The sequence below is a fragment of the Heterocephalus glaber genome, unplaced genomic scaffold (assembly GCF_053883595.1).
Source record: "Heterocephalus glaber isolate CG9 unplaced genomic scaffold, H.glaber_assembly_v1.0 deba00001461, whole genome shotgun sequence".
NCBI lineage: Eukaryota > Metazoa > Chordata > Mammalia > Rodentia > Bathyergidae > Heterocephalus > Heterocephalus glaber.
In genome coordinates this window covers 15,648,339-15,664,453 of record NW_028258308.1, presented here as the reverse complement: position 1 = coordinate 15,664,453, position 16,115 = coordinate 15,648,339, and the positions used below count along the sequence as shown (strand labels likewise).

Below are 16,115 nucleotides of genomic sequence, written 5' to 3'. Positions count from 1 at the left end.
TGGTAACATTTTCCAAGACAGAAAACTATTCATACTTTGATTTCTTCAAGATTTAAAATTTTCAAAATGAATTATATAGCCTCTTTAGAACTCAAGTGGTAAAATTACACAATCAGCCCACAAATTTTACACCATATTTAAATGAAATATGTGATACATTAATTTGTTTTAAGTAATTCACATTACTCTTTGCTATTAGCTAAATATAAAAGCCACCAAACTTGATGCGTTAAAATTCCCACCTGAAGGACAATACAGTTTTTTAAAGCTATTTTCATCAGCTAATGTGAGAATTAACCTGATGGGCATCTCATAAAACAAGCACTTGGTCCTCTCCTGTGGACTGCTCATTTGTCACAAGACATCAAACACCTGCATAGCAGAGTTGAACTATTTTATTTGAAGGTGCAGATTTTATATAAAACTGGAAGAAAAAAGGATTAGACTTCCATCACAGTTATACTTAGGACTGACCCAACTTGCTAACTTCACACTTAAATGAAATGCAAAATGAAATGTTAGTTTTACTGAAATTATCTTGAACCAGAATATGAAGACTTGATGCACCTTGAAATTTAACATTTATTTTACAAATGCATTAATACTAGGTGAATTTAAAATAATAATATAAAAACATTGTCTTTTATATCTGTAATAAATAACTTTTGATTATCTGTGGGGATTTTATATACATAAAAATCATCTTTTCGTGATGTTTTCCAAGTGCCTAAATCATATAAAATGTGATAGTCATTAAATTAAGGTATTTTATGATCTTTAGAATACTAGATTTATATGATCATTTTCTTTAGAAGGCTACCTTATGGGGCCGGGGATTTAGCTCAGTGGTTTCGCCGTCTGCTGCACAAGCACAAGGACCCGAGTTCGATCCCTGGTACAAAAAAAAAAAAAAAGAAGGCTACCTTATGAATCAGATTTCAGTTTATTTGTGTTTTGATTACTAACATTTTTTAATTTCTAAATTATGGATTGGAGAACATATTATCCAAATTAGGAAAAATCTTAAGTTCCCTGAGCAGTAGAAACATGTAACAGATAAAAACTGTAAGTATAAATAATTTAATTATTAAGGTTTATTTATATACATCTTTAGTAAAACAATATTTGAATTTGCAAATATGTAAAATTAGGTCTTTTCTATTTGAGAATACATTTTTTATCTAAAAGGTATTGTGCTTCAAAGTTTTACATGAATAATTTCAAAAATGAATTTAATTTAAAAAATTACATATTCTACAACGATTTATTTTTCTTTATGTTACACCATTCAAATACTATGCCATCTACTATCATACAAATCAAAACACTACAGAAAATTATATAATGATCAAAACATAAAATAAAAAACATTTTAAAAGTATTTCATCCCTGCCACCCACATAACTTTTTAAATTAGTAATAATTAAAACTCTTTACAATGCCAGAATCTTTTCATTCAAAGTTTCTATAATCTAGGATAAAAGCAACCATTGAGGAAGAATTTTGCTTTACTGGATTTTTTAACCACTGTAAGCATGAGGAGGTATTCTATTCATAGCTGGCAAGAGAAAGTTACAAGGAAGCATAGAATAGAGAATTTATTTCTGGTTTGTCAGATATACCTTACCCTTGAGTAACAATTTTAATTTTCGTTTAAATAAAAATGTATTTGCTATGTTAAATATGCTAGCCCTTTAATGGAGAATAAACAAGTTGAAAATTTATAGAAGTGGAAATATCAACCCATAAATGTGTTATGGATGGAAAATGTCTGTTCTGGTTTAATTTTTTAATGATAACATATTAGTAGAAGTTCTCCTTAGTCTTCACCTTTTTATGAATCTCAATTCATTGATGGTTTTGTAAAGCAGAGAACATTCCTTCCTTTTCCTAGAAGGTATTATTGTTTTTTTCAAAAGATTTTCTAATTCACGTGGAATATTTCTGGATGTATGGACCAGTAAGACTAGGCCTAACATTTCAGTTATTATGACTGTGGAAAGTTACTCTCCAGTAGTTACTGATCATATCATACAATTCGGCAATATCCTTATAAGAAAAATGCCTTATGTTGTGACAATTGAGACACAACATGGTTATTTGTACTATAGTTTTATTCCTTTGTAGTATTATAGTGAGTCACTAAAATACTATAATATTAATACTATAATATTTATTTAAACAACTAATTATTATTTGCAGTATTTTAACCAACATTTATTATTCTCATCACTATACAAAATACATGTGAAAAAATTACCACTTAAAATAGTTATTTTATTTTTGCTTATAAATATAATAATATACCTAAAATGTACCAATAAAATTAATTTTAAAATATAGTAACATTATTCAAGGTGGGGTTTTGTTGTTGTTCCTAAGAGAAAAAAGTTACAGATTTCTTTTTTGTCAAGAACTATAGGACTGTCAGATTTTTTTTTAGCTAAAGTTATTAGAAATTCCAAAAGAGTGTTTACAGCTCTCAAGTTTTTTGTAACTATTTAAAATAAAAAGCCCCATACCAGCTTTTTTCAGTCTCTTGACAATTATTTCCATCTTTCTGACAAATTCCAAATTATCTTATAAAAGTATTAGCATAGGTGTTACATTTAAAAGCATCCGGCAGATTGCAAATAATAGATACACTTTTTAATAGACCCACTTTTATAATTATCAAAATAAACATATTCCAATACTAATATATATGCATGTATTTCATGTATTTCACTTTATGCATTCTTTATAAATTAAAATAATTCAAACCTGCCTTTCCAGTCTCTGAATAACATACCTTCCAACGTGTAGTCCAAGTACATTAGCTCTCCTAAGATACCATTCCAATATAGGAGCCAAAGCAGGGCACAACAGAGCTGCTGGAGTCAGTCTTGAATGAGAATCCCTTCTTTGGAAACGCCCCTGTTTCAGAAAGAGACCTCCTTGTGCTGATAGGGGGGCCAACAATTCTAATCACAAAATACTAGCTGAGCTTAACTTAAGATGAAATCATTTATTCTAATAAAAAAGTAAGCTTTCCTTTCTGTGGAGAGGGGAGAGATCACAAATTCATATATGTTTCAACTATTTTCATACATACATTCACAATATTCAGAGCTGCCTCAGTATCTGACTGAAGGAAGACAGTCATTACCAAGCTGTTGTTTCTTTCTAAAGCAATCTGAAGATGAATTATCACAAGAATTCTAGAAGAAATGACAGAATGACTGGAATACACCAATTCAGAGTCTTATCAAAGTAAGTGACCTGTGTAAGTTACCACCTAAATAGTCATTTTCATATCAGAGTTTTGGGTTTTTTAAAAAGTCTCTCTATAGAGAATTATAACTTGATGTTCAGCTCCATTTATCAAGGAACTATACGTATAAAACAGATATAAAGAACTATGTACAATATTTGGAATTTCCTGGATTAGTTTTAAAAATCAGTGGTCTAATTTTTATGCAAGAACCTAAAATAGATATACTTAAAAGTGAAAATATTTTCTAAGGTTAATTTTCTTGTTCTTACCAAATTAATTTAAATGACAGTTTGCCTTTGAGATTATTTTCTTGTCAAACACATTACTACATACAGAAAACACTCAAAGAACTATTATCCTTTTAAAAGAATATTCATATTCTCTTTGTGCCCCCCCCTTCTCCCTCCCTTCCTCATCTTTCCTTTATCTTTTTAGTTTTGAGGCAGAAATCCAGTAAACCCTATTATAAAATAGCTAGTTATTATTAAATATAATCCCATACCAAGGCAACCAAATTACATCATTCTTATTTCTCTTCAACTATTCTAGCAGAAATGAAAACCATTCCACAATATTTAACAATACCTTAACAACAAACAGTACTCAAAATGAATTTGTAGGATTATATAAATTATATAATTTGCATAATTGAATGCAAGTGTGAATAAATACACTATGATTTCTCAGTACATTTAATTTTCAAAAGGTAACTTTTTTTGAAAACTAAACTAGAGCACTATAAATTTGGTAAAAACAAAATAAATGTTTATAGAGATAAGCTAAAATCAACATCTAACCTACAAAAAAGAATGTAACCTTAGTTTGGGGATAAGTTATGCTTAACTGCACGTATTTCTAGACAGAACTATTATCTGAAGGAAGTCTTGGAACTCAGTTAAGACTGCCACCTATCACAAACTTGTTTTACAAGTCATTGCTCCCCCCATTCCTTGCTCTTCCAAGATTCCAAGAAAGTATCAATGGGGCAGTAAAATCTCCATCATTGCATCATCATCATTTGATATGGCTGTAATCATCTACTCATATGACTTATGACTATGTTCTATGATGCTGACAATAACTGCAAGGGAATCTTAAAGCAGAAAGATGCAGGTTTGAGAATTTGTTAACAAATGCTATGTAGCTATTCTAACTATTCAATCACCCAAGTTATTTAAACAAAACTCTCTCAAATGAATGGAGCCTGCTATAGCTTGGGTATATGAAACATACATCTATATTAGAGCATCTTTAGGTTTTGCATTTTAGTAGTTTATATTATAATGGTTGTCTAAAATAACACTTTGAAAATGGTATTTCAAATGCTTTATTTTAGCATTTAAAATTGTTTTACATGAATGTTTTATACTAGAAGAAGACCGATTCAATGCCAATAATCTATCATTACAGGAAAGAAAATTAAAATGTAACCAGAAACATAGTTCCTACCAAGTCTTTTTTTTATGGAAAACTGAAAAACAATGTCATTGTGAGAACTTCACATGCACTTTAAAGCAGTTATATCTACTCTTAAGAAAAAACTATAAACTACAGATATGGTCAATCACTTATTTATATTAATTTTATTGTCTATGCTTTTAATATTTTATTTAATTGTGACAACAACCATGTGTCACAATGAACAGTGCAATATGAACCGAAGCCCAAGAAAATCTGAACATGTTTTTGGAAGAAAATAAAAACTGATAAAACTGATGCTGACCAGAAACAAATAAGAAACAAATGCAAATATCACAATATATACTGTATGACAATATATGCTGTATTTCTATATGTCCAGTAAAAAATTACCTCCACATGTATACCCCTCATTTTCAGAATTATATCACCATTTTAAGAAATAAAATTATAACACATACACAAGATACACATCTATAATTCTAAGAAATCTCTGAAAAACTCAACTAGAATGTTGATATAAACCCCCCCAAAAAGAAAAAAAAATCTAGACATGTAATGATTATTATTTATGATTCAAAGGGCTATAAAATCCTTTGATAGGCAAAAAATATACCTTAAGGCATAATGTATTTTGAGGGGGAAGGCTATTTTAGTTGAAAATGCAGTAATGAATTGTTTCCTCATGCATTATATAATTCCTAGAAAAAGTTCAAATTAGTTGCCCAAAAGGACATTTTAATTATCAGAAGCAGTATTTTGAAATTCATACAAGCCATCACACTTGTTTGGAAACAAATGACTTTTCAAAATAGAGAAGTATTACTATCAATCACCAACAAGTTAATTCTACATAATAAGGCAGTTTTGGATGCAAACTGATCCATTGTGGAATGCTGTATCTAAAATTGATTACAACAGCACTCAAAATGAATGCAGCCCTCCAAACCACTTCTTCCCAAAGAAACATTAATCTCAATTAGAAGGAGAGCTTCATAATGGTAATGCTTGGTATAAAAAATATAAAATAAATCAGGTTTTATAAGACACAACAATTAATCAGTTTTCAGATCAAGACTTTTTTTTTGAAGTGCAAAATTTCCATCAGGACTCTTAAAACAGCTGGTATCTCCAAGATTAGGTTTTAAATGTGTTATAAAAGAAGCTTACATGAAGTAATTTTTAAAACTTAGCTGTTGAAACTTTTTAAATAACATGCATTATTGTGCCACTTTTTCTATACACTTCTTCATTCTGAATGCATGTGTTAAGTTCTTCCTCAGACTACCATTCCACTTAAGACAAACATGAACAAGGACTTCAACTGAAAATCCAAAGGAATGTATAATTGGCCACAGATCAGAGTAAAAGTTTGGTACCAAATTATTCTATTCTTTGCTCATACTCATTATGCCTTAAGGTATATTTTTTGCCTATCAAAGGATTTTATAGCCCTTTGAATCATAAATAATAATCATTACATGTCTAGATTTATTTTTCTTTTTGGGGGGGTTTATATCAACATTCTAGTTGAGTAAAGAAAGTACATCCTAAAAATCAAAATGGACATTTGACTATCAAATAAAACACTGAGTAGATAAACCATGCAAAACTGAACATGCTTAACAGGTTTCCAATGCACGGCTTCAAGAAAAGGGCAGACAATTCATTAACTGCTGCTGAATACACTGACTCACATAAGACTAATACCTGGGTAGCATTCCACTGCTATCCAGAAATAAAATGTTTAAAGAATAAAGTTTAATGAAAAGGAAGTACATGTATTTATTTTAATAATTAATATTAAATGAATAAAGTTGTCTTTTATTGCACTCTTGTATCAGACTATGATCTTGCTTAAGGACTTATTTCCTAGTATCACTGGAGGTAGGATGAACTTCAGCATTTGCAAACATACTTTCAGATATTGCAAAAACACAGTTTTTTATATACTCAGCCCAACAATGATTCAATGTTTCTGACAGGTCATTCTACTCACAATGTACTCACATACATTTTTCTCTGGTTTCTTATTTGCTTGACTCTTTACAAAGAGAATAATTACTCTTAGCTCTCAGAAGCAAAGCTAAGAAAGATTAGCTTGAACTTACTAACTGGATCATTATTGTTTAGCCAGGTTTTCTTTCTGAATCAATTTAAAACTCTTCACTATTTAGAGGTTTTCTTCTATTCAAAGATAAGCATCCTTCTTTGTCTTCATCCTAATAAAGCAAGTTCCCTTTCCTAACCAAAAGACTGATGACATGCCTACAAGATCATAGTAAAAAAAGCCTCTATAATTCACCTAAACATTTCTTCCTAGCAAATAAACAGTCACACATAATGATTCAATTTGGGAAAATAACTAGTCACATTTCTACTATAAATCTATCTGCGTTATTTTAAATAACCAAGCAATCCTCATTAGAGTTCATATTCTCTATGAGTTGCTAACCTTAGTGTGACTGGTATAGTATACTCAGATAGTTTTCTAAATACATATACACTGGCATAGTTCTTGTAAAACTACATCTTTCAAAAATATTATGAAGTATATGTAAAATATATATTTGTCATATTTGAAGGAACTATCTTTTCTAATAGTATTTCTTCAAGTTATGTAAAATAAAATATATTTACTGCTAGATAAAATAGTACCTTTGAGTAAGAGAAACATTAAAATTCATGTAAGAAAAAAGACAAGATTATTAAGGAAACTGCAACAGGAAAAGAGACCACTCAATCCTGACATACATAAAAGAATAAACCCATTATAAACCCCCATCTTTGAAGAATTTAGGAATAATTTGTGAATGCCATGACATTTAAAAGTGGGATTAGCAAGTCTTATTACTGAACTAACCTCTCACTCTTAGATCAAGTATTAAATATTTGCTCTGCATTTTGAATCACAAATCAAAACTTTCAAGGCTTGTACAAGAATTTCACATATTAAGAAATACAAGTTAGAAGTTTTAGACAATTTAAAGTGTATAAAGGGAGGCACAAACCAAGAATATTGATATATTTACAAAATCTTGAATTTTAACAAATATTAAATTTATAATGAATTATAATCGTGCAACCACCCCTAATTCTAAATTGTTTCTAATATACTAGAAAGACTACAAATACTTCTTCCAAATAAGCACAGTGGGTAAGCATCATATTTTAAACACTAAGAGAAACAAAACATCTCTGTTCAACAGTAATGTCACTTTGGGGGACACTCTTCCAAGCTTTCCAAAAATGCCATTCTTGCCTTTTTTTTTTTTAAACTGACAACAGAAGGGAAAGGTAATGTCTGAACACATTTCTATTTCTAGTGAAAAGACCACCCAGTGGATTCTGCCAGAGCCTACAAATGTTTGACAAATACACTGTCAAAAGATAAGAAATAGAGTATTATGAAGAGACAGTCCTGTTCTTACCCAAGTCCTGTTCTTATCCTGGCTGCCCGGTGCCCTGTAAAAAGTGCTAAGACAGTTCTCGACACTTTCATTTCCATTGCACCGACTCAAAAGTACCTGGAAACTTTTCTCTAGCTTGGAATTACAAACACTTTAGAAAAAATATGTATTTGCTGTATACACGGTAGAAACAATCATTTCCTATCCCTTCTCCACAATAAAAACTAACACTTTTCCATTATAACTATCTTTAAATTGAGGCTGTAAGAATGGAATCTGAATTGCACAATAAGATGCTCAGCAAAGATCTGCCACCACCCACCTCAACCTTTAAGCAATCTGAAGCCCTTTCTCACCGGTTGTAAAACATGATAGGGACTTAGGCTGAGTTGAAGATTCATACGTCTGTCTTTTTTTTTTTAATGCCCAGTTCAGGGTATTTTTTGTTTCCAGTCTCACTCTGAGTTTTCCAGATCAAGTTTCGGTCGTGAACCACCACCACTCTCCACAGCACTCCCAGCTCCTACACTTTTTCCTTCACTCCTCTTTCCAACTTGGCTGCCTGGCAGTTGGGAAAACCTTCTCTCCACTTCCCGAGAAAGTGGTGACATCCCAGGGCTTCCCGCTCGCTGGAAGCCTCACAGGATCCCGTCAGACACCTTCACTCGGGGTTTCCGCCACCAAACTGGGTATCACCCCGCAGAGGGCAAGACGACTGGACTCCCTGCCCCCACTGAGCGCTCCACCTCTGGCTGCCTGCCTGGAGGAACCCGGGAGCCTGGAGCTCCCCGAAGAGGGGCGCTGTGCCCAGGTCCCCAGGTGCGAGGCTCGGGTGAAGTTCCCACCAGAGCACGCAGCCAGAGGTGTCACACTCCCAGGAGGGCGGGGACCCAGAGGCCGGGACCGCGCGGCCAAGCAGAGGTGATGCTCCTCCACCCATGGTGCTGGCCAACTTGCTGCCGCCTCCCAGCAGCTCGGGGAAACGCGCGTAGCAGCTCGCGCCCGCCGGCTCCCGGCGTCGCGGCCCGGGCACTAGGACCCCAGAAAGGAAGCAGGGCGCGCCGCCGGCGGCGCCGCACTTACCGCGCTCGGCTCGCCCGCCACGCTGCTCGCCACTCGGCCGCAGCCGCCGCGTCCCCCAGCAGCGCGCACGCACTGCGCTGGGCCAAATTCAAAGGAGCCCGGCGCGGGGGAGGGGGCCCGGGCGAGGGAGCTGGGAGTGGGAGAGGGGGCGGGGAGGGGAGAACAGCAAGTGTTACAACTTCCTTCCCGGCCCACCGCCCGGCCCCGGCGGGCGAGGGACGCGGCGAGGGGAGGGAAGCGCGCGCCGAGCGCCAATGAGTTCACTTTCTTTTTCTCCCCCTCTCCCTTCGCGCCGGCCCCCTCCAGCCTCCTCTGCGGTCGACGCCGGCCCGGACTTTTCGGGGCTCTGCCCGCGAGCTAGAGGATGGAGGAGGCGTGAGAGGAGGAGGAGGAGGAGGAGAGAAAGGTGAGGAGGCGAGCGGGGCGCTGTGCCAGGGAGCAGATTCCAGGACCGCGATCGTGTGAAGGGGACGCTCTGGGCCAGACCAGGCGCGTACACGTGTCCGTGTCAGTGTGGGGTGTGTGTGTGTGTGTGTGTGTGTGTGTGTGTGTGTGGTGTGTGTGAGAGAGAGAGGGGGAAGAGGGGAGAGGAGCCTACCATGCGCTTCCCCCGGTGCTGGTCGCGGGAGAGCCCAATCGCGGGGCGAGCTGGACCGGGATGCGATCATTTATAATCCTAGACTCCTCCGCTCCGCCACTTGTCAGGATGACAGGTACTTTATTTCTTCTTTTGTATTCAAAAAAACGGATTCCCCGTTTCCTGCCTTTTTCTGTCAAATGGGATTTGCCGGACTGAACCACGTTCACCGCCCCTCCCGCCCTCCTCCCTCCTCCCGGCCGCGTCGGGTCCGGAAAAGCACCGAGGCTCCCCTGCTGTGACCAATCAGTGCATCTACTACTCCGGCCTTGATTTAGGGGTCATCCATGAATAACACTTCAGGCTGATGAATGGCTCTTGCCGGCTTTCGGCTCTGATGAGGGGTCTGCCCGCCGCTGATTGCAAACACTAATGAACTTACAGTGCCATTTGAAATTCACACGCACCAACAAAGTGCGGGGTTACGTGCGCAGGGGTCTGTCCTTTTCTTCTCCGGGTGACCGGGAGGTGGACCTGGGGGAGGGGACGGGTAATTGCTTTGGACTTAAGTGGAGAAACACTTCTCTGGGTAATCAAACCTCTAACCTTCTTTAAAAACTACTTTTCTTGATTTTCCGTAGGGTGGGCATTTCAGGTCAGCTGAGTCACCCGAGGAGGCGGGAGTGCAAGACACTGGTGGAAAGATGGATTCCGAGGCCGAAGGGTGTAATTAAGGATTGCCACCCCCGGCGGGCGGCCCGCCCTTGACGAGCCTCGGAAAATGCCCTGTGCCTTCCTTTCCCGAGAGTCTTCTCTTCTGAAACTGAAAAGCGCAAATGACCTTCGGACGGGAGAGGGCTGCACGAAGCCCTCAGACTTCGCTACGAGCCGCAGCTCTACGCTGTAGACCTGGTGTCTGCCCCCCGGGTTCGAGTGCCGGGACCTCCGAGGAACAGGACCTGGCCAGGGCGCACCCTGGGGTCCTCTGAAGCCTCCAGACCCCCATCCGTATTCAAACGCGTCCTTACAGACTGTCTCTTCCGTCTCTCCTCTCTCCCTTCCCCTCCCCTCTTCCTTCTTTTCCTTCTCTAAGCAGCCCAACACTGCCCCGGTCTCGAGTTTGTTAAGAGAAGGGGAAAAAAGTTTACTGCTCTCTGCGACACATTGCCACTTGCTACTCGCTTAAATTCCCACTAAAACTCTAGCTGCCTGACCCCCAGTTCCTCTCCCCAGGCCCCTGGGGTGCAGAAAGCCCGCCTGCAGAGCTTCCTAAATCTGCCCAAAGTTCTCACTCTTTGGAGTTTTGGAACCTGAAACCCGCGCCCTTCCCGGAGCCGCTCTCCGGCTCACGCGGTGAGGCGGCCGGCGTGGAGCTCGCGCGTGCGAAGGACGGGTGCGCGAGGTTCCCCGTGGGGCGCCCCGGCGTTCCCGGCCCTCCCCAGGGGCCCGCGGCCGTCCGGGCGGTGGGTGAGAGTCAGTGTTTCGGCCTGCCCCGGCCCGCTGCCAACCTGTCCCAACAGCTTGGTCGAGGGACTGCTCTGAGCCCACTGCACCTTCCCTGCAACTTCAGAGCGGGGATAAAGACCTATACCTAGCCTGACCCGAAGGAAGGAGATTTGTACTTTCACCTGCGTCTGTTTGCAAAGCAAGATCAAATCTAGCACTCTCGAAAGCAAAGGGCAACGCCTCCTAGGAAAGCCTGAATTTTTATGATCGAGTTTCTCCAAGTTTGGGGTGGATCTCATGTGTGAACTCCAATTACAGTACCCAGACCCGGCCTCGAGTTCCCGTAGTTGCTAAGTGACCTATGGAGCCACAACGTGTTAAGTCTCAGTAATAAGCGAACCCCACCCGGCTCCTGGGGCGCTAGTGACACACCACACGGGCATCTTTCCGGGAACATCCCGAGTTGCCCTAGGGTGGGTGCATCGGTTTCATTCCTGCCACGTGCATTTCATACTGGGGGGGGGGGGGTCGGATGCACCATATCTCCCTCTCCTGCTAGCTATTCTCATTATCCTGAGAAATTAGCCAGCTATGAAAATATCGCAAACTGCTCAAAATTTGCACACCTGATATAACCCTAAGGACACTGAAGGTATTTCATAAATCAGTTTTGTGGCCCAGATCCCACAAAAGCATTGTGTTTGAAAACTTTTATAACTGTCCAAGACTCCCCCTTGCTCTTTTGTACTCTGCTATCCCGGAATACTCAATAAAAAGAAAAGACACTGTGCTCCATGCCCAAAGAAGCCAGAACAGAGTGCTACATTAGGGAAATGGGGAGAGGTTTAAGCTCTTTTTTTTTTTTCTAGAACCCTCATAGTTAACGCTAGTAATAAACGAAGGAAACAATAGAACTCACAAAACTTAGAAAAGGTAATAAATCTTGGAGCCTGTCTCTAGACTACTTCCCTGTTAAATGATTTTCAAAGTTTTAAGTTTGTGGTGCTGAACATTCACTCAAAATGGTTGCAATATATATAGAAAAGAAAAAAACCTAGAATTCATTACTGTAGTCCTGTGCATTAACCGCCCAGAGTGGCGGGTGCACAAAGCGCAGATGACCTCCTGCGCCGGTAAGGCGCAGCCTGTGGTAATTCAGGCAGTGTATGTATGTGTGTTAAACTTGGGGGGGGGGGCGAGCGAGGAGGGAGACAGAAAGATCGGTCACTGGAGATCACCGTTAGGAAAAGCTGACATGCATTGCCAAAGTGTACCAACTCACTTCCTCCTCCACATGCATCCCTGGAAAGCAGAGAGGCAGCTCGCTACGTGACCAGGAGGCACTTGGCCTCCAACTATTGTCATGGGAGGGCGAGGAGGGAGGGTAGCTCACGCCTTGCCCTTCGCAGCGATAAAAACTAGGAGAAGAAATGCAAGACTTCGCTATCTGTCTTGCAGACCTCTGGCTGCTGCTCAGAGCAAACTCTTCCCACAAGGATGGTGACTTTGCGGTGGTGTTGACGCAGCCTGTAGGACACTGGAATAATGGGGCTGGGGTGAGCTGGTGGCATCCCTGTCCCGTGGGGTCCCCCTTGTCTCACAGATACGCAGCTCTCTGAAAAGAGAATGTGACGGAGCTCCCAGCACAGCCCGTGTCCATACCCCTAGCAATGTATGCCTGTGGCCTTCGTGAGCCTTGGGAGGAAGACAGTGGGCCAAACCTCAGAAAGCTTTGGGGTTAGGAAGGATGCACCTGGGCCATCGGAGCTGGGGGAGCGTGGGAAAGGGCCAGGCTCCTGCCACTGCTAATGCCTGATGTGGGGCCAAACCTGAGCCAGCAGTCTTCCCCTACTTGAAGGTGTTGCTTCCCCCATTTTAGTCAGCATCACCTGAGCCTCCTCTGGAGTTGGAGGAGCTATCTGTTTTCTCCTCTTGTCCTAAAGATCCAGCCTGGAGCGGGAGAGGCTGGGTAGCAGCTGTTCCAGCTTCCTTCTTTTGGGGAATGGACCCTCTCTGGAGCCACTTCCTCCTTTAAAGTGGGAGGCTTTCAGGCATGCAGAAGGGGATCATGGGGTCAGGCAGGTACCAGGCTCTCCATGGAGGCTTGTGGACATCACTGGACTTTCTAGGTATTCCTTGGGCTTATTACAAGGTTCTAGCAAACTGAGGCATGAGTAGGCTGACTTCTAGACTCTCCACTCAAGAGCCTCTAGACACTGATGAGCAACTGGAGGAAATGATAAGGAGACCCAAAGCTCAGGCATCTCGACCTACCAGCTCAGCCCTTGGAAAAATCAGGAAAGCCAATAATCCAAATACGTCTAAACGGAGGTTATGTCTCATCTGAGAACAACAAATCATAATGGCCACTTGAACCAGGCTAAAAGCTAGTAATCACTGAGCAAATCCTGAATTCTAGGCACCCAAAGTTAAACAAATTACTTTGCATATAGCAAACAATTAATCTGGAACAATTTACAGTACTAGAACTTAAATTTTACACTCCTCTCCAAAGTAGCCATAAAATTATTATCAGGTTGTTTTTTACTCACAAAAATAACTTGTTTCCCTTGGCAGTTAGATTGAGTGAAACTGTAAAACAAAAATTAGGATTTGAACACTGACAAAGTCATAAAATTAAATGACTGTTTGTAGTGGAAAATGTGCTTTCATTACCTTCATTAAACCAAGCTAATCAATCCTCTCTCAATGCACATCCATTTTGGAGTCATGGAGTGGACTGGTGATCAGGCAAATCAACCTTTAAATGGGGCCAAGTTTTTCCAGTACATTAATTTATGTTACAGTGCATAAACTAAGCTTGCATGTGGTTCTGACCTTTGGTGGAAAAGAAGTTGTGGAGCACAACCTAACTGCTGATGTGGTTTTGCTAGAGCATCCTAAAAGACCCCAAGTTCTGTGAAGGATTTTGAACACAGACATCTTTTAACATGCGGTGCATCCAAATTTGGCTGAGCTCCACGTACATGTTTAAAATTTGCCACTTGATTTCACGCTGAAGGTTGGAACTTTTATAATTAATAGTTATCAGAGAATGCTTGTAAAATCTATCAGTTTTTGCAAATGACTTAGTAGTAAGTACTATCTCTGTAGTGTATTTGAGGTAGACACCAGTTGCTGGCAAATTTATCACACATTAGTAATATGGAAAGACAATTTTGTCAATAAAACAACATCATTTAGCTATTTAAGAGTTCAGCTTATAAATTAACTTAATATGTAAATATGGTTTAAATTAACCATACAAATGCCTGTCAAATACAGATAGCTTATAAGTAAAATGCAGTACCAGACAAATTGAACATCTTCTCATTTCCCAGATATGCTCAACTCTTTATCCTCCTGTTGGTGATGCCTTGGTCTACAATATCCTGCTCCCTGGATTCCTGAAACACCTAGCTTTTAAAGCATCTATTAGTAATCTCTCCTCCTTAGGTGTGCCATTGTATTTTCTGTGTGCAATAATGATTACTGGATGGTTTTTAGGGGCCCTTCCCAATAGTTGAGAGCTCCTGCAGCATAGGGACTTCATCTTATTTTTCTTTGAACCCACAGGCCCCTACACAAGGGCTGGTCTACAGACTATGCTCAAAAATGTTTGTTCAGTGAATGAATGAAATCATGAATAAAGTATTTTATTGTATTTAGTTATTCTGACTTTCTTTTTAAATATGATATATCATAAGCAAAATTTGCCTTGAAAATATATTTATTAAATACACTTTTCTACATCTCTGACCATCAGTTTTTTTAAATGAGACATAGTTTTAAAATGTTGATCATTATAGGAACCCACTTTTGAACTTGGTTGACTTTTCTCAGAAATGTAATCAGAAGCAAAGACAAACATAACAGGAAGAGGCAAAGAAATCAAATTTTCTTTTCTTTTTTAGTAAAATGCAGTATTTACAGAAAACTGGAAAAAGGCATAGAAGCATCTAACAAATGTATTTTATATTAAAGTACATTATTATAAAATCCTTATTGTCTTCAAAATTTCCTCTGTATTTTTAGTGGGAAGAAGTATAGAACTTAAAATGACTGCTTTTCATTTCTTTAAGACAAGGGTTCAGCTGGTATTGGGGAAACAATCTCTGTTTGTTCCTGTCTGCTCAGGAAGACTGTTTCTAATTGATCTGGCATGGAATTTAGGTGGAGATGTGTATGTTGCAACTGAAGCACAGAGCCTGTATGCTTTGTAAGGTGATAACCATATGGGCCTTATTTGAAACATTTGAGGATTTTTGACATTAACCTGGGTTAAATTGAACTATAAATTCAACTCAAATATATATGTCCTGACAAATTCATCATCACTTTGGATCGATTCAATCCATGCTCCCTTCGGATTAATAAAGACAATGACTGCTTATCACACATGCAAAGGTTTGCTGTGATAAAGTACCATAATGTTGTACTTTGCACTGTTTAAATGCAAATTGCCCATATTAAGCAGACATTTTCTACTGTTATCACTTTCAGTAGAATGGAAATGTTTAAAAATGATCTCTGGGTAAGAAAAGGATATATAGTCAAGTCTATTTCCTCTTACACTATTTTCAAGTGCACTTCACTATCATCATGAAGATTTAATTAAGCAAGCTCAGCTAAGCTAAAAAGCAAAGCGGCTGGAAGTTACTACTTATAGAAACATTCAGGACTTATACAAAAATAATTTATTTACTATTTTTCATTAGGGATAAAAACACAACAGAATTCTATAACTCCTCTCCCCTATTTCTGAATATTAAACTTCGAGCTTACACTTTGTTACAGATAATAGTACTAAGTTATGGGTGTTGATGGTCCTTTCCTTGCAGCTTTAAATTGCCTTGAAAAAGATACAGTTTCTTTAATTAAAAAAGCTGCATAGAACTAATCCCTCTAGCTGAAAGAAGAAAAG

At 39.1% G+C, this 16,115-nt stretch overlaps 1 protein-coding gene across 20 annotated transcripts in view; it reads right to left on the bottom strand.

Moving 5' to 3' along the window:
- Tenm3 (teneurin transmembrane protein 3) overlaps positions 1 to 16,115 on the bottom strand; it is a 2,554,979-nt gene that overhangs the window by 632,925 nt on the left and 1,905,939 nt on the right. The window contains exons 1-2 of one of the 20 annotated variants that reach the window (XM_087217028.1): positions 2,792 to 3,438; positions 821 to 892 (exon numbers count right to left, since the gene is read on the bottom strand). The exons of 17 other annotated variants lie outside the window; for them this stretch is intronic. The gene's annotated coding sequence lies outside the window, so the exon portion shown is untranslated. Of the gene's footprint in view, positions 1 to 820; positions 893 to 2,791; positions 3,439 to 9,168; positions 9,363 to 9,766; positions 9,948 to 16,115 lie in introns of those variants that run through there. 2 more of the 20 variants (XM_004852967.3, XM_021264951.2) reach the window with 2 other exon arrangements.